This window comes from Emys orbicularis, chromosome 7 (genome assembly GCF_028017835.1).
Source record: "Emys orbicularis isolate rEmyOrb1 chromosome 7, rEmyOrb1.hap1, whole genome shotgun sequence".
Taxonomy (NCBI): Eukaryota; Metazoa; Chordata; order Testudines; family Emydidae; genus Emys; species Emys orbicularis.
In genome coordinates, this window is record NC_088689.1 from 107,218,585 (window position 1) to 107,240,056 (window position 21,472).

The window sequence follows — 21,472 nt, forward strand, 5'->3', positions numbered from 1 at the left end:
TCAGGACGCGACAATCGATCCCCGAATCGACGCGCTTACTCCACCAGCGGAGGTGGGAGTAAGCGCCGTCGACTGGGAGCCGCGGCAGTCGATTTTGCCGCCGTCCTCACAACAGGGTAAGTCGGATCTGATACGTCGAATTCAGCTACGCTATTCGCGTAGCTGAATTTGCGTATCTTAAATCGACACCCCCCTGTAGTGTAGATGTAGCCTCAGGGAGAGGAGATGAACCTCAAAGTCGGGGACTTGGTCTGTCCCTAGTGCTCAGGACTGCCCACACTTTGCCTGGGCCAATCCCTAACCATAGGGAAAGTGGAAGGCTGGCTGATTGTTTAGGGAGACAGGCGTTCCAGAGCTGCCTCCCTCTCAGCAGGGAGAATCACTTCCTTTCAGCTGCAGTGATATGCTGCTATGCCGGGTTTTGCGAAGGGATTGCACTGCTAACAAAGGTCACGCAGTTGATTCTGCAGAAAAACAGACTGATACCATGTCTGCCCTTGCTTGCTGCGGAAGAAGTTAGCAGGAGAAATACTAGAGAGTAGACCTTCACCCCTTATAAAGCGTAAGCAAATGTGAGCAAAGGAACAACTGTTCTTGGATTGTGAGTATAGCTTTGCGGGTAGCTCTCACCTCTGTGCCAGAAAGTCAATGCTCAGAGAGCAGATCGCAGGCTGGATTTGAATTTACAGTAGAACCTCAGAGTTATGCTAGTGAAGGCAGGGGGCTGGACTCAATGACCTTTCAGGGTCCCTTCCAGTTCTATGAGATAGGTATATCTCCATATTATGAACACCAGAGTTACGAAGTGGTCGGTCAACCACACACACCCCTGGAACCAGAAGTACTCAATCAGGCAGCAACAGAGACAAAAGAAAAGCAAGTACTGTACTGTGTTAAACATAAACTACTAAAAAAAAGGGGAAATTTTTAAAAAATTTGACGGTAAGAAGACTTTCTGTGCTTGTTTCATTTAAATTAAGATGGTTAAAAGCAGCATTTTTCTTCTGCATAATAAAGTTTCAAAGCTGTGTTCAGTCAATGTTCAATTGTAAACTTGTGAAAGAACTATAATGTTTTGTTCAGAGTTATGAACATTTCACAGTTAGGAATAACTTCCAATCCTGAGCAAGGTGTTCGTAGCTCTGAGGTTCTATGGTATAAGCAATCCTAACAGTGAGGAAGATTCATTTTGTGAGTGGGGCTATATTGCAACCACACTCACAATGCCAAACCTTTGTTTTTATGCCTTACTGTCACTTGACAGGGCCCCTAAAGCAGTCCACTGGGTCACTGTTAAAGCCCTGTGAACACTAAATTTGACAAGTTACTAATAGGATTCTAGCCCAAATGGTCAAACATGGTGGTTGCTAATCGCTTCCCTGATCATATTGGACATCTGCAGTAGTCTTATAACATGCTACAGCATCTACATTAGATGAGGAAACCATGCCTGAATTCTGACGACAATGCTTAACCACATTGTGCTTACACACTATCTTAATGAGAATATGGAGTAACGTACACTGGGATTGTGGAGCTTTCTCCACGCCCTCTTACAGAAAGTTTTTCCTCTCTGCTTTTTAGCTGCCTGATGGAGGGAGAAGATAAAGCATTAACTCTAATGGGCTGACAAATGATGGAATCATTACATTTGAAATTGGTCTATATAACTAGCAGAGATATTTTCCATTCCATACTGAACGTGGCAATCTAAACAAGACAGATTTGTGCCCTATGCCACAGAGACCCCCTTCCATGGCAAAGCCAATGCAGTTCAATTCTTTTCTTTTTTTAATGGCTAAACAATTTACAAAGCAAAGGGTAGAATCTGATTGAGTGAATTGCTCTATGTATAATTGGCTACAACACATCTACATACCATACATGACAGCTTGCTCTACAATAAAAGCACTCAAGACAAGTCTTAAACATCACTAACAAAGTTAGTTCAGCTAACGGGGAAGTCAATAGGTGGAGACAAAGCATCCAGGAAGTTTATTCAGTCTACCAAATTGGAACATATTCGCTTACTGCAGTTGCAGTGATCTCTCGTCTCATCTTAAATGGAAACTTACACATTCAGAGGGTTCCTGTCCCATAACTGCAAAATACTCTAGAAGCTTTTATTTAGTGAAGATCTAGTGTCCTTAAACAGAGAGAAAGCACAACTTGAATCTTTCATACCTAAACAGCATTGAATATATTCAGAAAGCATTTTCATATTGCAAGGAAGGTTTTATATGAATTAAGCTCACTGGCTCATTTCCTGGAAATACTGGACAGCCATTTCTGACTTTGTATACTTAAATTGTGTAGTTACTCTGATTAAAAAACATGTTGGATCGTAAATAAATTGGATCATAAATAAATCATTGACTTCCATGTTCACTGAGTTGGGGGTATTATGTTGCAGTTAACATTCAGCACAAATTCGGACACTAAAGTATTGTGGCTTAGGAAGCTTTTAGTTGGCAGTTTGCCTATAGAACAAATTAATTCACAACACAAGATGTCAGAGTCTTGGTCTTCAACAGAGGTGGATGCTCCATATACTGAGTAATAGTGAAGAGCAATGGTGTAATATATACAACGAAGGGGCAAATGGAGTTGTTTATCCATCTATTTACAAGAGAATCACCAGCAGACAGAGGTGAAAGTAAGCTGGTATGCCCCAGTATGGCGTACCGGCAAGAGCCGGTTTGCCGTACCAGAGTGGCCCAGCTTCCCCAGGGGGCAATTTAAAGGGCCTGGGGCTCCCAGCAGGGGCTGGAGCCCCGGGCCCTTTAAATTGCCACCAGAGCCCCGCTGCCGGAGCCCTGGGGTAGGGCTGCGGGGCTTTGGGGGCTATTTAAAAAGTCTGGGGCTCCAGCTGCCTCTGCCGCCCTGGTCCTTTAAATAGCCGCTGGAGCCCCGACGCTTCCCCAGGGCTCCCGCGGCTATTTAAAGGGCCCGTGGCTCCCCTGCTTCTACCGCCCTGGCCCTGGAAATAGCCCCCGGAGCCCCGGGCTGCTGCTGCTACCCCAGTGAGGGGGGCACTTACCTTACAGGGTGGGCTGGGACTGGCTCTGACTCCCTCTGTCACGCCCCTTCCGCCCTAGGCCCCGCCCCTTCCGGGGGCCAGAGCTGGTCCCAGCGTACCGGTAAATCACTGGACTTACTTTCACCCCCGCCAGCAGATGACTACTGCAGACTGATCTTTAATTTTAGTTTGCCAGATTGTATGGACTGTAGATGGTAGCCATCATTTTACTGTTATAAACAGGCTTCCTAGATCTTTCGTAAGTATAAAGACAGCTTATCCCTGCTGTCCCTTAGCAAATATGGTTAAAAATTACTCTCAGTCCAAGAAGTTTTCCTGGGCTGGTTGTGATGAAAGATTCTCCTTCTGTTTAAATAATCTGAACTGATCTTAGGGCATAGCCAGGAATTTAACTGAAGCTATGAGACAGTTAATACAGGACTGGATCTGATTCATTGTTGCTAGGATACAAACAGACAATTTGAATTTACCAGAAATATATCTTCACATAACAGAGGAATATTCTTTTCTTTAGACTGGTGGATGGGTTAACCATGTCCACAAAGGCCATAGAAACAACTAAAACTCTCAGTACCCAAACTGCTCCCCCCATCTATAGGCAAAGGATGGTCCAGGTGATAGCATGCTAGCCTGCAATTCTGGAGACCTTGGCTCAGCTTCTTGCTCTGCCGCAGCTTCTGGGGAGACCTTGAGCAAATCACTTAGCTTCTCTGTGCCTGGGTTCCCCCACTGGTACAATGGGGGTAAATAGCACAGCCCTATCTCAGAGAGGTGTTGTGAAGAGAAATATTGTGAAGATTGTGAGATGCTTAGATAGGATAGTAAAGGGGGGCATACCAGTACCTCAGATAGATATATGGTCTGGAACTACCTCCCAATCAAGATACTTCCAAAGCTTTAAATCCTACAAAACACAAACAAGCTAGGTATGAGGGTGGGAAAAAATCCAGATGAGAGCATTCCTCTGTTATGAGAAGTCACTTGCGGTGAGTTATAAAGAGGGGATATGGGGGCAGATGGGGAAAGAGCAGAATGAATTGAGACAGATCAAGGAAGAATGACAGACTGAAAGATCTGGTGATCAAAGGCAGTGTCTGGTGAAGATGCTGTATCTACATTGTCACATGCAGAGATTGCCAGGTAGCTGCTCTCAGCAGATGTGCCACCATCTTGCTATCCCTCCTCTGATACAAAGAGTTGGCTCCAGGGACAGCCCACCAGGATGGAGAACTGCGGGTGGAGTTAACCAAACTTCCTCTCCACCCATGGACTGAGCTGCAAGGGAAGATAAATGACATTTCTATAGCTCCTTCTTGACTCCAACCACTACCCTTCTCTGCCTTTTCTCCTCTTTCTCCTTCTCCCACTATCAACACCTTCTCTTTCTTCCCCCTTTAAGTATTCCCACCAGCTCTATCTTCTCCTGTTGCTCTTCCCTCTCTCAAATCCAAACCCCACCTTTGCTTCCTCTTTCTCTTTCTCTCTGGTGATGGCTGCCCCAACCCTGGCCCTGCCTTAGTCCTCACCCTTTTCTCCCACACCTTTCCCCACCATCACCAGGGTACCTCTGGATCCTTCCTCCTCTAACCTCATACCTGTCCCTACCCTCCCCCTCACCCTCTCCCCCCCTCCTGTTTACTTTGGAATGCTCAGAACTCTTCTTCATCTCCCACTCTCTCCACCTCCTGGCTCTCCCAGAGACCTTCCTCCTCCCCCTTTTCCTCTTCCTTTGAACAATACTCCATCTCATCTCCCCCATACATATCACTGTGATCTGTTGCTCAACTGGCTTCCCCCTTCACTATTCATATTCCCTTCTGACTTCAACTCTGGCTCTTCCTAGCATCACAGCCATTTCAGTTTCCATAGTAATGTCCCATCTGGTCCTCAGCCTCCCTCCACCTTGTATAAGTGTTGCCTCTGCATGTGGTCTCTGGAGTGCTGTGGTACTAGGCTTTGTCCTGAAAGAGTCTTTGGTGGTGTCAGGTGCACCATGCTCAATCAAGTGCTGCAGCTGTAAAGCCCTAAAGGCTCCAGCACCTAGTGCATCTCAAATAGCACTCTGCCAGCTGCCTTCAATGTCACGCTCCTCTCAGCCCCCCGCCTCACTCCCCCAATGTATTTTAGCTTACATTGATTAGGAATCTGTTTAAGACAAACCAAAATGAACTACTCAAAAATGAAAATAAGTGTCCACACAGGGGTGTGCACTGGTTTAACTATAGCACTATATTTTTAAAAAATATTTAAATTAAACTAGCACAACTTTCTCATGTGGAGAAGGCTCTGAAGTTTAACTAGATTTTACCCACAATGAGACTTCAACCCTTACTGTGGCTTAATAATCCCTTATCTTCTTTAAACTAAATCTTTTAGGAGGGACTTTATCACAAGACTTTTGAAGTTCCAAGTAAACTTACAACCCCTAGATAGCCCTTATCTGTAAGGCTAAGTTTTTGTTACAGATATTTTTAGTAAAAAAATCAGGGACACGTCATGGGCAATAGACAAAAATTCATGGCAGCCCATGACCTGCCCCTGATTTTTACTAAAAATATCTCTGACAAAAGGGGTTCAGCACCCACTGTGGCTGGGGCTCCCAGGTTCTCTACCACTGCGGTGTGTGGGAGCTCCGGGGTCCCCCTGCCTGCAGGACTGAGCTGCTGTGGGGTCTCTTTGCCCCTGGGGCAGCTGGGAGCTGCAGGTCCCCCAGCTGCTGACTGTGGCTGGACAGCTGCGGGGTCCACCGCTCCCCACGGCGGCTGGACAGCTGCAGGGTCCTCACACCAGGGCAAGGGCTCGGAGCTCCAGCCCTGGGGCAGAAAATGTCATGGAAGTCATGGAGAGTGGGGTCAGGTTCCCTGATCTGTATTTCCCAAGATCTCTATTGGCTCCTTTTTAAAATAATAGGTACCACATTAGCAGAGGTGAAAGTAAGCCGGTCCGGTCCGGTGTACCGGCAAGAGCCAGTATGCCGTGCCGGACCACACCGGCTTCCGTGGCGGGGATTTAAAGGGCTCGGAGCTCCCCGCCACAATGGGGAGCCCAGAGCCCTTTGAATCCCGCCTGCAGCTCCGGCGGCTGGGCTGGGGCCAGGATTTAAAGGGCTTGGGGCTCCCCGCAGCTCCTCTTGGGCCCCACTTCTACAAAGATTTAGGCATGTGCTGAATTTTATGCACTCTGAGTAAACCCAGATCAAGGGCCTGATTTTTGTGATGTGATCACAGCAGAGTTTTCCAGCCTAGGCAGGACCCGATGTTCTAATGTTAAAAACCAAGCAGGGTTATTTTAAAGTTAACCCAAACTTTACTAGCCTTTAGATGCATAAAAAAGAAAGAAAATGGCAAGTGCCCATTTTGCTTTCCTTTGTGGAAATGCTGAAAAACTCTTAATGGATATTTTCAAGAGTTTAGATTTAGTATCTAGATTTTCACAAAATCTAATATTAATAGAGATATTTTAATGTTTTTTTTAAAAAAGTTAAACAGTTTACTACATTATTGTATTTAGAAAAAGGTGAATCTGATTGGGAACGAGATAGTCTACCTTCACTATTCAAAATGAGCAAAATAAAACAAAACCAAAAATCCCCCCCCCCCCCCCCGCCCAAGTATTCACTGTGAAAAATAAATGGGATGTTTCGCTATTCATTGCGTTGTATAACACTGGTCTACAATTTTTGAGAAGTCGTCCGCTTCAGAGATAAAATGTGCTATTTATTATGTATTTTGATGTGCTGAATTCAAATATGACAATTAAAACAACTGATTGGCTACTGTTTCTAAGATATTTAAGTTTTTACATTTTATGTCTATGTATATTGTGTAGATAGTAGAGTTTTAATCATAAATTGTAAACCTAGGTCTTTTCATGTGTTTATGGTTGCTTTACATGATAATATTTCACCTGTCCTGTTTATGTAACACTTTAAAAATCAGCAAAAGGGGTTATATAAATAAAATTTATTATGAAAAAAAGGCAAAAAACTATTATGTACATAGTTTAGTCCTATTCAGTGTCTACTCGGCGCTTCTTGGCTTGTCTCTTGTATTCATTAAATGGAGCATCTCTTGTCACTGTCCAGCAATAGTCTTCAAGCATTGATGGGCTCCATTTGCCCTGATAGCGTTTCTCCATTGTTGCAATGTCCTGGCGAAATCGCTCGCCGTGCTCGTCGCTCACTGCTCCGCAGTTCGGTGGGAAAAAAATCTAGATGAGAGTGCAAAAAATGTATCTTTAGTGACATGTTGCAACCAAGGCTTTTGTATGCCTTGAGGAGGTTTTCCACCAGCAACCTGTAGTTGTCTGCCTTGTTGTTTCCGAGAAAATTTATTGCCACTAACTGGAAGGCTTTCCATGCCGTCTTTTCCTTGCCACGCAGTGCATGGTCAAATGCATCATCTCGAAGAAGTTCACGAATCTGAGGACCAACAAAGACACCTTCCTTTATCTTAGCTTCACTTAACCTTGGAAATTTTCCACGGAGGTACTTGAAAGCTGCTTGTGTTTTGTCAATGGCCTTGACAAAGTTCTTCATCAGACCCAGCTTGATGTGTAAGGGTGGTAACAAAATCTTCCTTGATTCAACAAGTGGTGGATGCTGAACACTTTTCCTCCCAGGCTCCAATGACTGTCGCAGTGGCCAATCTTTCTTGATGTAGTGGGAATCTCTTGCACGACTATCCCATCCGCAGAGAAAACAGCAGTACTTTGTGTATCCAGTCTGCAGACCAAGCAAGAGAGCAACAACCTTCAAATCGCCACAAAGCTGCCACTGATGTTGGTCATAGTTTATGCACCTCAAAAGTTGTTTCATGTTGTCATAGGTTTCCTTCATATGGACTGCATGACCAACTGGAATTGATGGCAAAACATTGCCATTATGCAGTAAAACAGCGTTAAGACTCGTCTTCGATGAATCAATGAACAGTCTCCACTCATCTGAATCGTGAACGATGTTGAGGGCTGCCATCACACCATCGATGTTGTTGCAGGCTACAAGATCACCTTCCATGAAGAAGAATGGGACAAGATCTTTTTGACGGTCACGGAACATGGAAACCCTAACATCACCTGCCAGGAGATTCCACTGCTGTAGTCTGGAGCCCAACAGCTCTGCCTTACTCTTGGGTAGTTCCAAATCCCTGACAAGGTCATTCAGTTCACCTTGTGTTATGAGGTGTGGTTCAGAGGAGGAGGATGGGAGAAAAGGTGGGTCCTGTGACATTGATGGTTCAGGACCAGAAGTTTCATCCTCTTCCTTGTCTGACTCAAGTGAGAATGATTCTGGTGCATCAGGAACTGGCAGTCCTTCTCCGTGGGGTACTGGGCGTATAGCTGATGGAATGTTTGGATAATGCACAGTCCACTTTTTCTTCTTTGACACACCTTTCCCAACTGGAGGCACCATGCAGAAGTAACAATTGCTGCTATGAGCTGTTGGCTCTCTCCAAATCATTGGCACTGCAAAAGGCATAGATTTCCTTTTCCTGTTCAACCACTGGCGAAGATTTGTTGCACAAGTGTTGCAGCATATGTGTGGGGCCCACCTCTTGCTGATCTCCAATTTTGCAGCCAAAATAAATGTGATAGGCTTTCTTAACCATAGTGGTTATACTGATGCAAACGTCACTTCACCACCAACATAGCAGAAATTATCTGCACTGTTCACACAAGTACGAGGCATCTCTGCTCACTTTGGCTAAACAGAAATGTGTCCCTTTGCAAAATCAAACACTGACAAATAAGAGAGCACGACACTGTATGATTTCTAGAGCTGACATAGGGCAATTTGTTCAGCAGAGTGATGTAAGCTTTGTTATGATTGCATCATCCATGACTTCTAGGAATAAAATGATGCGATTCATATCATGTATGATGCAATACCAGCTTCAGATTGCATCATTCATCGTTTTGCCTAAAAAGCAAGTACTGTCCAAACCTAGTCATAGATTTATTCATAGATCCAGTCAAAGATGTATTTTAGTCATTTCTGGTTTAAATTGAGATCCCTTCCCTTTATAACTCACTTATCCTCCGCCATTCCCAAGTCAAGGGTCGTATATACTGACCCAATAGCATATCTTGAAAACTAGAGCCAATCAACAATTTTAAGCGTCATTTTCGTTCTCAGTGACCCAGAATTAGTGAAGTTTGACTACATTTATTTCAGAAGCATTTTGGCTGTAGAGCAGTGTAACCCTTAACTTTTCTTACTAGCACAGAAAAGGAAACCTTTTTTATAATAGGGCTTTTGATCTGCCAGTGTCCCTTTAATTACAATAGCGTAGCTTAACTCAGTGACACATACGGCTGCTTTATTGGTTGGAGAGCAAGCCCAGCTGGGGCCGCGATTGAAGCACCCTAGGCAGAGAGCTTTGGATGGCAGCCTCCCATCAACTTTGTAGCAGCCTGTTAGTGGTGGTGCCCAGTATGATGTCATGCCGCTTCTGATGATGATGTCTGTTCAGCTCTGGAACAAAACAATCCAAATGCAGACCCAGTGCAGCATGATGGACCCTTAATCACTGACCCCCTGGGGTGCATGCCAAGAGCCGGTAGCCCGTATCTGTGCGTTATGTCCCATGCACCAGCCCTTGGCTAAGGGAGAGAAGCTCTAACAGTGGATAAAGCGATGGAGCTTTATAAAGACACATTCCATTGGCCCGGGGGGCTGGGCAGGCTGCTGCTCAGACTGAGCCAGAGCATTTTCTGTCGGAGGGGGAGACTCCCGTGCTCCCTGCCTTTAAGGTGCAGGGAGAGAGAGAGAGACAGAAGCAGCCCGCGCTGCAGTTGTGGGGCTGCAGCCCGGGGCAGCCACAGCCGAAGGAGGCGTCGCGAGCGGAGCGGGGCAGCTGCTGCAGGGCCGGCCCCGGGGGGACGCCGCGGCGGAGCCGGAGAGCCCGGGCGGGTGAGGACGGGCTGAGCTAGGAGGCCGTGGATGGGGGTGCCGGGGAGGATGCTGCTGCAGCGGCCGGGAGGGGATGGGATGCAGGCGGCGGCGGAAACAGCTGGGGGCAGCCTGGCTGGTGCCGGGGCTTGAGGCGCAGTGTCAGCGATCAGGGCTGGGGGAAGGGTGGGGAGAGGAGCTGCCGGTGCAGCCGGGGGGCAAATCCCGGAGCGTCAGGGTATGTGGCTCTTCTGAAGCCTGACGGGAGCCGGGCCTGGGCAGCATGTGGCCACCCCAGCGCAAATTCACCTCCCCCCCCCCCCCCCGGGCACATTAGAGGCATCGTCCCTGCCTCCGGTCTGGGCACCGCAATACAATCGGACTCAGCACATGCATGACCTGGACCTGGTTACTCTGCAGAGGCGGTAAAGGTCCCAGCAGGGCACTTCGCCTAGCAACAGCCACGCTCCTCCCCAGAAGTAGCTGCCTTTCGGCTGGGTGCTTTGATGTGACCTCACCCGCGTGTGGTGTGTAAAGCGCTTTGTTGTGCTAAATCATTGTAAAACATCATTACTGGGACGGGGGCGATCTTACAGGAAAGGTGGAACTAGATGGGATTCTGTTCTATAACATTTCCCCTAGCTATCATTTCCTGAGTCAGCATGACTGTTCTCAGGAATTTACCACAATTATGTAAGAACTAACACCAGGTTTGTCTATATGTGAATTTACACCTGTGATGAGACATCACTGGTATTGCCGGACTGTTGAACAATGTTAGGTATTTGTTTTATTGCCTAAATTGTGGCCCTAGCAAGAAGAAGGGCCTGTGAATTCTTTAGTGCCCCAACCTCTCTTGTGGGCTGCAGGGATTTTCTTGGTCCTTCTCTAATGTGGGTCTCAGGAATTGGCTTATTTGAATTTTTTAAAACAAGATTTTTGCACAGATCCCTGTGCCACTTCAGATATGAACCAGGCATAAAACTGTAGGCTTTGTAAGTAAAATGGTTTACTGGTGAAGTTTGTTGAATGCTCTCTAGCCATCAGAATGACAGGCACAGAATGTTTAAGCTTGCAGGAGTTTTAAATTGAGTTTAAATATTTATTTCAGAGAGCATTGAGCACAGTGAGTGGGATTTCTCTTGAGTTTATAGGGCATAAGGCACATTCCTATCTGGGAGAATCAAAAGCATTTTGGGGGATTGTTTTCAGTGGAAAATTCCTAATCTATTTTAATACAGGGCAGTCTGTTGATGTACTCAGTATAAACCAAAGTACCTACACATGACCTCCTGAGCACCAGTGGAAACAACACTGAGCGTCTTCTATAACAGAGTAGGATATGTGTAATGCAGGATTTTCATCTCAGAGATCTCAAAATTTGGGCCAGGATTTAAAATAGTGTGTTTTAGTGTTTCCTTTTTGAAAAGGAAGAGTTGTTACTAATCTGTGACTTTTAAGCCTAAAGGGGAGGGGGATTTTGCTGCTTTATGATCTAAGACTTTAATGAAGGACAATGCCAGATTGGAGGAAGGCTAGTGGACATTTCTGATGCAGCTAAGCTGACCAGATGTCCCAATATTATTGGGAGCATCCTGATATTAGGGGCTTTATCTTATATAGGCAACCTATTCCCCCCTCCTGATTTTTCACACTTGCTGTCTGGTCATTGTAGATGCAGATGAGAAATCTGATATGTCAGGAAGGATTTGTTAGTTATGTATTGCTTACTGTATTGTGTCTGAACCATTTTAGCTTCATTTAGAAGTAATAGGACAATTTAATCAAGAGGGAGTATGTGTGTTGTATATATGTATGTCTTTCATATTTTAACAAATCAGTGGATCTTCATGAGCACCTATACAGTTCCAGTATTTAAAAAAAAGTTTTTAAGTTCTCACTGTAACTATTTTTAATTCGAAAGTAGATAAATAGCCACATAAAAATGTCTCTCTTGATTTTTAACATTGGAAAAGCAAAGTGGTATCCATGTCTATTATTTGGAAGAACCTGCCTTCTTCCAAAATGAAATTCTATGCGTATCAGATGGTGTAGTATAAATGCTACTTTGATCAATGTCTATATACTTGGAAAGAAATTCAGAATCTGGTTAGGTTGGAGCCATTCTTTTGATTTATTTGGGGGAAAGCATACAATCTCTTCCCCAACCTTTCACATTCATATCTTCTCATATATGAGCAATGATAACTTCAGATATACAAATGAAATGAATAGGGAAATTACACAACTTGTGTAGACCGCTTAAAATGTGCATTTATAGATGCTGATGTATATGCAGATACATAAGGGATGGAGATTATTTTTGGATTTGGAAGAAAGAAGGGGACTTTTCTCTGTGTCTTTAAGCCAGCTGCTATTGTTGGAATCACAGCCAGTACCAGTTAAGCTTTTCAATGGTGTTTTAACCATGCTGTTGACAAGTACCAGTAATCAGTTGTTGCTGTGGTTTGATAACTGATAGTAAAAAACAGGGATAGAAACTGCACCCAAATTATTATTTCAGTTTGTATCTCTTGTGTTTCACAAAATAAAAACAGGTCAAAGATACAGAGACTGTCAAACTCAGAAAAAAAAACTATGTATTGGTCTTGAAGCAGTCTGTAAATAAAGTCTAACAGTTGCATTTCTTAATTCCATCCCTCTCAGGACTGGATTAAGCAGGATAGCTAAGTGGCTCCTGGACAAGCAGTTCCCTCCATCGCATTTCAAATATTAATAGATTTTAATTTACATTATACAATTATATGGCTTCTGAAAGACTGCGGAGCATAGCACGTGTGTGAAAAGTCAGAACAGCTGGCATAAATTATAGTAGTATCAAAATGGTCAAATTATCTCTTATATATATGGCATTCTAAGCAGAAGATGGTTTCAAAGAGAAACTTCAATTTTTCTTGTGTTATTAGCTAGTTCAGGTTGGGGTTCTGGTGACAGACTCTCTGCTATTGTGGTTTATCATAGCCTGAAAAATTCCTCAGTGGGGTCTTACATTTGTATTATGTTTTTTCTTCTCTATTAATATTTCAAATAAAAATAAGATGCATTTAATTTTTTTTAACTTTCAGTATTTTGAATTTAAAAATCTATTGCCATGTAAATCAGAAATTGAGTGCTTTGGACCCAAGTAACATTAAGCTAAATATAGACTATATCCAAAATTATTTTGATTTTTACAGACACAGTTCTTTACTGATAATGGCTACATTAAAGTTCAGCGGGCCTGTTTAATGAAGATATATATGTGATTTCTACAGAAAGAAAGTCCCCCATGACCTTGCACAGATTCGCGCAGCATACAAGATGGACATTTTTCTTCCCTTGCTGAACTGAGCTCTAAATTCTCACCTAAGTTTTTAGCTTCTGAATTCAAAAATTGTTTGGTATGTCAATACTCCCAGCGGTGTGTATTATCCTCTGTATGCTAAACACCATTTCATCAAAAGGAGTTTGCTGTGTAGGTTATGTAACATTCCCCAAGACACATTGTACAAAAAATTGGTGATACTAATGAAAAGTATCAGTGCTCTGTGCATGCTGCTCTGGTACTTTACTGATTTGGATTTGAATTCCCCCCCGCCCCCTTGGATCTCATAAACAATATTAAACTAGTTCAGATGAATTTAGTTTTGGTGAGGAGGCATCTCTGTTTTAATTGTGCCACACAGTGTGCTGTTTTTGAAGCCTATTTGGGATTAACTTGTTAAAATCAAAATAAACATTTGATTTATACCCCAAGAATTCTCTTATACCAATTTGCGTGCCAGCAAGGAACAAGACAGACTATAGACAAGGATTTAAAACTCATTCAGACTAACCAGTCAGTCTTTTGGCTAACAGTGCTGCTGAAATGCAGTTATTCTGCCATACTCTTATGTTTCAGTAAGTAGCAGCTTTTGTACTTTTGAAACTTACATTTTTACATTTGAACAGGTTGTTCAATTAATTGAGTTCAAGTGGGGAATAATGATTTTTGACCTGACGAATGCTTGGTTATAAATTTCCTTGCTCTTCCTTCTGCTTTTGATAATTATTCATTAGATTATTTTGGATGAAGGGGCTATTGGGTAAATTCTGTGGGACTATCTGGAACTTCTCTTGAACGATTTAAGTCCTGTTTCACCACCTACGTTACTTCTGTCACTCACATATGTGCTGTTTCTGGCAGCAGTAAGACATTTGGGATGACCGGGTTTTATTTTGAATCCCTTTCTACAGAATGCTTTAATCTTAGAGGCATGTGGTCCAGTGGTTAGCTCAAACCTGGGCAGCAGCACTCGTAGGTTCTAGTCCCAGCTCTGCTGCTAGCTCAATGTAAACGTCAGTGTTTCCATTTTGCATATGAATGTCATGGTTACCCACCTTGCATTGGTATTGTATTCTAAGGCTTGCCTAATTAATGTTTAGGAAGTGCTTTGAGGACCTTGCGAGGAAGGCACTGTAGAAGCCCAGAGTGGTGTTTTTTCTCTCCCATATGTTGCTATGCAAACAACACTTGGTTACAAAGCTCTCGTTGGGATAATTTAGCCTTTGAGAACAGATTGTGATCCAGTGACGTGCAGCTGTTAATGAGTGCAAGTCATGGGTTTTGGCTTTTGTTTTAATTGAATTTTGACAGAATCAAAATGTTGCTCGTTGTGTTTCTGTGCTGGTTAAATTAGCATCCTCTTTTTTTTTTTTTAGTTGTGTTGCCTTTTTAATAATTTTGTCTTTGTTAAGCGCTTAGGTGTTACTGTGGGCTAAAAAACACAACCTAGCCACCTGAGGTAGCTGCTGAAGAACAAAACAAAGTGCATCCTTTCTCTAAGGGCTAAGTTTGCTGCTTCCACACTCTTCCTGGTCCCTGGCATGACATGTGGTGCAGGAAGCCAAGTTTGCTCCTGCTATAAAATTTTTGTTGCCTTTTTAATTCTATTCTTTTTAAAAAAAAAAAAACCCACAACACAGTCAACAAGACACTTTCTGGGGGGTAAAAGACATTTTAAGTAGATTGCTAGTCTGAATCAGTGCCAGTGTTACCTGCGGTTTGGGGGTTGATTTGTAGAATTAATTTTCTCTATATGGTTTTGCTTGTATGATTTTATGCTGTCCTCCTTGCCCCTCCCAGCATACGGGGTGTCAGGCAAGGTGAAGGAGTGTTGGGCTGTGATCGTTCTTGCCTATTGTCACAGCCCCAGACGGCTGGGGAGAGAACCACCCTCCCCAGAATCTAGGGAATGCAATAGGTACTGCTGGGGGAATTCTGCGCCACCCTTCATGTCCCCCGCAGATTTTTTCGCTTTCCCGCAGAAAAATTACTTCCTGACAGGGAAACAAAGGCCTTAGCTACACTTGGCAATTCACAGCGCTGCCGTGGCAGCGCTGTGAAGCGCGAGTGTAGTCGCGCCGCCAGCGCTGCGAGAGCTCTCTCGCAGCACTGTAAGTACTCCACCTCTCCGAGGGGAGTAGCGTGCAGCGCTGCGAGCGAGCGTGCAGCGCTGCAGGCGCTGATTACACTGGCGCTTTACAGCGCTGCACTCGCTGCACTCGGGGGGGGGGGGGCGTTTTCACACCCCTGAGCGCAGCAAGTTGCAGCGCTGTACAGTGCCAGTGTAGCCAAGGCCAAAGGAAAGCTGCAAGAGCAGTCATGCACCACTCCCTAGGAGAGCAGGTACATCATTTCATGCACCCGGAGCAGCTGGCAGAGAGGTAAATTACCACGGGGCTAGGGACACCCCAGCCAGTAGCTCCTACCCTGAGCCGGGATCAGCTGCTGGTCCTAGCTGGGCTGGAGGCAGGAGAGGAAACAACTTCCTCTTCCCCTGCAAGGAGTGTCTGGGGCTGTGTCACACCCACCCCCAGAAACCTCTCCCAGCTGCAGGAAGCTCAGCATTCTACCCTGCTTCCTGCCCCCATTGGTCCTCAACTGTGGGGGGAGGGGTCACTGTATGGGGAGCTGCTCCCCCATACACCCAATGCTCATGCATCCGGACCTCCCATACCCAGACACCCCTGCCAAGCCTCACCATGTACATCCAGAACTCCCCTAGCCCTCCATACCCGAACCCCATCCCACTGAACCTCAACCCCTGCATCTGGAGTCCCCCTGCACGCAGACCCCCTGCCTCCGGACCCCTATCCCTGCACCCAGACCACTACCCACCCCACCAAACCCAACTCCCACAGCACTGAGACATCCCCCCTCCCCCACTATGACCTCCACACCCAGATCCCTCCGCTGATCCCCAACCACCTTCACCTGGAAGCCTTTGCAGAGTCCCATTGCCCCTGCACCTGGAACCTCCCCCAACAAGCCTGTGTGCATCCAGATCCCCCCCCCATTTTGCTGCCTGCATCCAGATTGTCCCACACAGAATCCTGTCACACCACACCTGGATCCCCTGACACTGAGCCACTCCACACTTGGATCCTGCCTGGTTGAGCCTGTGTGCCCACACCTGGTGCACATGGCGCAAAGGGGCAGGGCCCCAGGGTGTTTCTGGGGCAGACCCAGGCCTTGTGCTGCGTAAGGGTCGTGTACAGCCTCACCGCTGAGTCCATGTCCCAGGGGTGAGGGGCCTGCAGGGTGATTTCCCCACCTTTGTGCAGCCAGAGGCCTGTGCTCCCCACTGCCATGCTGGAGCCTCTGCATTTATTTATTGACAAATAAAACTTGCAGAATTTTGCAGAATTTTAAAATATTGTGTGCAGAATTTATAATGTTTTGGTGCAGAATGCCCTCAGGAGTAAATAGGGTGGATTGATTTAAATCAAAGCAATGTAAATCACTGATTTTAATCAGCAAGCAGGAAACCTTTTTTTAAGCCATCAATTTAAATCGTGTACTTTCTATTTTCCTAAAGCAAGTTTGATTCTCATTGGTAGGTAACCATTAAAATATGTTGGTTTGCAACTAAGTAAAGCTTTTACACTAAATTTGGTACTTCTTTTTGCTAACCAGGAGCTTACGCTATTTAATTTATTACACATTTATTTAAGCAATTGTATAGTTTAACTTACATTGATTCAGATTCTTAATTCTTATTTTTAATTATGTTTGAAAATGATGAATGAATGATGCAGTTCTTATTGACTGGATGATTAATCTTTTACTTGTGATTTGTGTCTACCTCTACTTGGCTGAAAATTCAAACTGCACAAAAAACAGCAATTTATTCTTTTTAAATAAAACTACCTTAAATGTTTATTTACAGTGGTATAAATTGGGAGTAAGTCAGTTGAAGGCAGTAGAGTTACTTTGGTGGCAGTGAATGAAGAATAAAACCCAATGCTATAGTAATGGAAACATTAGTATTTTGTATTTTTGCCCCGATTTAGATTTGAAATTTCAAATTACATCAGTCTTATATCCGGAATGGAAAGAGAAAACATGTACATGTCGTTCTGTACCTGCATGTATACATACATGTGTTATATTAGAGCTTGCGAGAAAGGCATACAATATTTCTATTCAGATTTGTCAGACGCATTTGGTTTACGAGGGATATGTTTCCTTGAGTAGTGTAATGCTCATTGGGAATATTTAATTATATGAGTTGTAACAGCTGCCATGGCTTACCCCAGGAACAGACTGCAGACAGGAAGCTGGTAAACATCTTTGCTTGTTGAACTCTAATGCAGAACAGCCAATTGGAACAAATAATACACTTCCTGGTTGCTGCCCCAGCCAGCACACCCCTTTTTAAAGGGAATCACATCAAATAACTGGAACTCTGAACCAGGCTTTCAGACCCTACAATAGACATTAATCAAATGCTGTTTGTGCATTAAATGTCTTTCGGTGTGTTCTGTAACTTGAATGATACTTTATCTAGAGCTGCTGACTGAGTAACTCATCAAGATAGCTCAATCTGTTATTGTAGGAGTACAAAGAAACGTCCATCTCTCTAATACATTACAGCCCCATTTATCAAAAGGTTTTGGGGCAATATAAAATCTTTGGGGAAGAGGGTTTCAAATAAATAGGAATAGCGGGAACCTGACTGAGTTTTAGTTAATGTGATTTAATTGTACTGATTTTTTTAATGATAGTTGTGATCCTAAGTTTCCGTCTTCCTTGTTTCCTTCAGTTCAGCCAAGCTATTATTGTTAAATTTCCTAATGCTTGGGCTTGATGAGGTAGATCCTACTGTTAAGTGGATTCTTTCAGTTGGCTCAGAATGCTTTAATCTTCTCACTCTTTTTCAGTGTTTGTCCTGTGTGTTGACTTGCACTTTGTACATGCTTGGAACTAGTGTCTTGATATTATTTTATTACATGAAGTGATATAAAATGGGAAAGGTTGAACAGGGGGTAGTGACCTTGTACTTTGAAGTGCTGCTGATGGTTCAAACAGCAGAAATGAACAGCATCTCTCTACTAAATATGAAAGAAAAAAGCACTGGAATATAATTTACTTTTTTCTTTTTTAATAATTGTTTCAGAACATCATTGGTACCGGTGGCCTGTGGCAGCTGTACCCAGGAGGAAGAGGCTTTTCTGAACAGTAAGCCCTGCTTTTAAAGACTCTGACTGTTATGTTTAAATTCTAATCAGAGAGTGGGGTGTTTTTCAATAAATTAATGTCTTTTTGAAAGAAGTTATAGTCAATGTTCTCCATCTGCTGCACACCCACCTACTGTCTAAGTTAACAAAGCCAGCCTCACTGTTAAATGTGCTACTTGTGAGATCTACAGCCAAGCAACAGCTAAATAGTGCATGAGGTGGCAAAATGGGGAAGTACATTGGCCAAGCAGAAACTCTAAGGCAGTGGTTGAAGAAAATTGTTGTTGCCCGTGACCCAACGTAATTATATCTTTTGACTAGAGTTTTCATAAAATCATAATATTGCAATACATTCCAGCTTAACCCACTTTACATAACTAACACTAGCCTTAGTAAGCTTATGGTAAGGAGTGTGGGAGGTGGCCCAGGGTAGGGCAAAGGGTGGGGTGTGGGAGTGAGGGCTCTGTCTGGGGGTGAGGGCTCTAGGGTGGTGCTGGGGATGAGGGGTTCAGGATGCAGGAGGGGGCTCTGGGCTGGGCAGAGCAGAGGGTTGGGATGCGGGGGGGTGAGGACGCTGGGTGGGGGTGTGGGCTCTGGGGTGGGGCCAGGGATGAGGAGTTTGGCGTGCATTCAGATTGCCCTAGGGCTGGGGCCAGAGGACTCCCCTCCCCCCAGCCTTCTCCCCGCCGGCAGCATGGAGCTCCGGGGGAGGGGTCTCTCTCTCCCCCTGCCAGCAGGCAGAACCGAGAGGTCTGGGGGAAGGAGCCCCTCTCTCCCCCTGCTGGTAGGCAGCACGGAGGGGAAGGGCCTCTCTCTCTCTCTGCACGGAGCTCCTGGGGAAAGGTCCCTCTCCCGGCCGGCAGCAGCGAGCTCCGGGGCCGGGGGAGATGCCAGCAGCAGCCCTGCAAGTCCCAACTTGCTCCCCTCCCCAGTTCCTGCTCATCCCCTAGCTCTCTCCTCTCCAGGTCCCTGCTGCATGGCCCTTTAGAGCTCCTTTGTTATAATTTGAACCAGCAAGGCGCCGCAGTGCCTGACATTCCGCGACCCGGTATTGGGTTGCGACCCGTACTTTGAAAACACTGCTCTAAGGCACAGTACCCAAAGCCGACACATTGCCTCCAGGAGCAATGGTGGAGTATAGCTGTTGCTGTATCCCCTGAAAGCTTGCAGTGTGTGCTCCCTGCCTTCTCCCACAAACTCCTTATGCTAGGCCATAAAGGGTGGGGGGAGCTCACACCTCTAGGTGTTATAGCACCACTGAATTACTAGAGATCCTACATCCTCCTGTCTGGAGAGGATCCAGGGTGGGAGTGTGCTGTTCTCCTGCACAAGGGTAAAGGGAGGGGAGCCTCTACATACTTTCTTCAACCTTTTACACATTCACAATATGGCCCTGAGTAGGGAAAGTGCCTGGGACACTTCTGGGATAATGCCCTTGGAAATTAGACTGTCCCTGTTCCTTAGCTGTGCTCAAACAGAACATTTTCTTCAGCACGCTTTCCCCCAGCTAAGCTTAGCCATTATATTTTTAAATGTGTTTCTGAATTTTAATATAAAAGATGGCCCAGTAGTACAGCTCCAGTTCAGAATAGATTATAAGTACAGTGTTTGGTTCCTGTTCGGCAATGTACTATACCAGCTGTAGCAACTACTGTAACACCTCAAAATAATCAAACCCATCTGGAGCAAACAGAAGTAGGTTTATCCATGGGCCCTTGTCATAACTATAAAGGGAAGGGTAACAGCTCTCCTGTGTACAGTACTATAAAATCCCTCCTGGGCAGAGACTCCAAAATCCTTTTACCTGTAAAGGGTTAAGAAGCTCAGGTAACCTGGCTGACACCTGACCCAAAGGACCAATAAGGGGACAAGATACTTTCAAATCTTGGGGGGGGGGAAGGCTTTTGTTTGTGCTCTTTGTTTTGGGGGTTGTTCGCTCTTGGGACTAAGAGGGACCAGACATCAATCCAGGTTCTCCACATCTTTCTGAACAAGTCTCTCATATTTCAAACTTGTAAGTAAACAGCCAGGCAAGGCGTGTTAGTTTACCTTTGTTTTCTCAACTTGTAAATGTACCTTTTACTAGAGTGTTTATCTCTGTTTGCTGTACTTTGAACCTAAGGCTAGAGGGGGGTCCCCTGAGCTCTTTAAGTTTGATTACCCTGTAAAGTTATTTTCCATCCTGATTTTACAGAGATGATTTTTACCTTTTTCTTTAATTAAAAGCCTTCTTTTTAAGAACCTGATTGATTTTTCCTTGTTTTTAGATCCAAGGGGGTTGGATCTGTATTCACCAGGAGTTGGTGGAAGGAAGGAGGGGGGATGGTTAATTTCTCCTTGTTTTAAGGTCCAAAGGGTTTGGATCTGTATTCACCAGGGAATTGGTGAAAAGTTTCTCAAGGCTTCCCAGGGAAGGGAATTAGCTTTGGGAATGGTGGCAGCAGACCAGATCTAAGCTGGTAGTTAAGCTTAGAAGTTTTCATGCAGGCCCCCACATTTGTACCCTAAAGTTCAGAGTGGGGAAGCAGCCTTGACAGCCCTATTGTGAGAAGTTGAGCAGTAGCATTGGGAGATGGGTGGTTAGCAAACCTTGGATTTAAATATGCTTGGATTTATCATTCATTCTTGTGAGGAGGCTAGCGTTGAGAAATGGATGGTACGGGAGATGTTCAGCATCAGGAATTAAGGGATATGCCCAGGATGTCTGTGTGACAGGGTTTAATCCTTCAGTAGTAAAGTGCATGCATGCTGTTTAGTGATGAGAGTATAGAAATAAAGGAATCCCACATTATACTATACAGACGATTGCATTTGAAAAGCTATGTTCTGGGATTGCTAATACAAATTGAAGTTCTTTGAGATCTTGCATTTGGAGCACTCTGAGGTTCTGGCAGGGGCCCTTTTAACATCGCTCTTGGGAACAATATATTTTCAGTCTAGTATGAGGATTTGAATGCTCTGGTATTTTCTCAGAGAAGGGGACCAATTTGAGGCTTCCGAGAACCTGTACACGAAGAATGCTATGCCAGGTGTCCTTCCCA